Below are 735 nucleotides of genomic sequence, written 5' to 3' on the forward strand. Positions count from 1 at the left end.
GTACTTTTCAAGGTTTTTAAATGTACTTTACGCCCGACCGTCGAGAGGAGCGTGCCACTGGGCGTTTCTCCGACGGTTTCCGTCCTTGGACGCGATCGTGTCGTCAACGATCGAACAAACAAACAAATACGTTGGCGACGCCCGAATTCGCTCTCCCGCACGCGCCGGGTGGGAGAGTGATGTGGGTATCGAATGTGATGCGTGTTAATAATGAAAATAACACTCTAAAGATCTAAAGAGTTTGAAATACAAAATTTTACGATTACCCTGAACGGTGGATCACTTGGCTCGTGGGTCGATGAAGAACGCAGCTAATTGCGCGTCAACGTGTGAACTGCAGGACACATGAACATCGACATTTCGAACGCACATTGCGGTCCACGGATACAATTCCTGGACCACGCCTGGCTGAGGGTCGTTTTCTTAACAAAAGACTGCTTGCGTTTGCTTCTCGAAAAAAGAGTAATTCATTTCTTTCTAAACATCTCGCCGTCGTTCAACGAAAGTAGAACGTTTCGGAGCGGGATTATCGAACGAAATTGAAAGAATGAATGAACGATAAACAAAGAAAGAGTCGCAACGTACGAGCGATAGTTGGGCAGTTCGTCGGCGTTTGTCGTGGAAACGATGTGACGAAAATCGCAACCGATACACTAAATGCAGGCCGTTAAAGGAGAGAAACAAATTTCGAAATATCTCTTCGAACTAGCGCAAGTGCGTCACGGCGCGCGAGTC

At 47.2% G+C, this 735-nt stretch overlaps 1 non-coding gene across 1 annotated transcript; it reads left to right on the plus strand.

The window, feature by feature from the left end:
* Positions 1-263: 263 nt before the first annotated feature.
* On the plus strand, positions 264-418 carry LOC143307006 (5.8S ribosomal RNA). Its single transcript, XR_013064254.1, has one exon. It is a non-coding gene; the product is annotated as a 5.8S ribosomal RNA (ribosomal RNA).
* Positions 419-735: the final 317 nt, after the last annotated feature.

This window comes from Osmia lignaria, unplaced genomic scaffold, assembly GCF_051020975.1.
Source record: "Osmia lignaria lignaria isolate PbOS001 unplaced genomic scaffold, iyOsmLign1 scaffold0042, whole genome shotgun sequence".
NCBI lineage: Eukaryota > Metazoa > Arthropoda > Insecta > Hymenoptera > Megachilidae > Osmia > Osmia lignaria.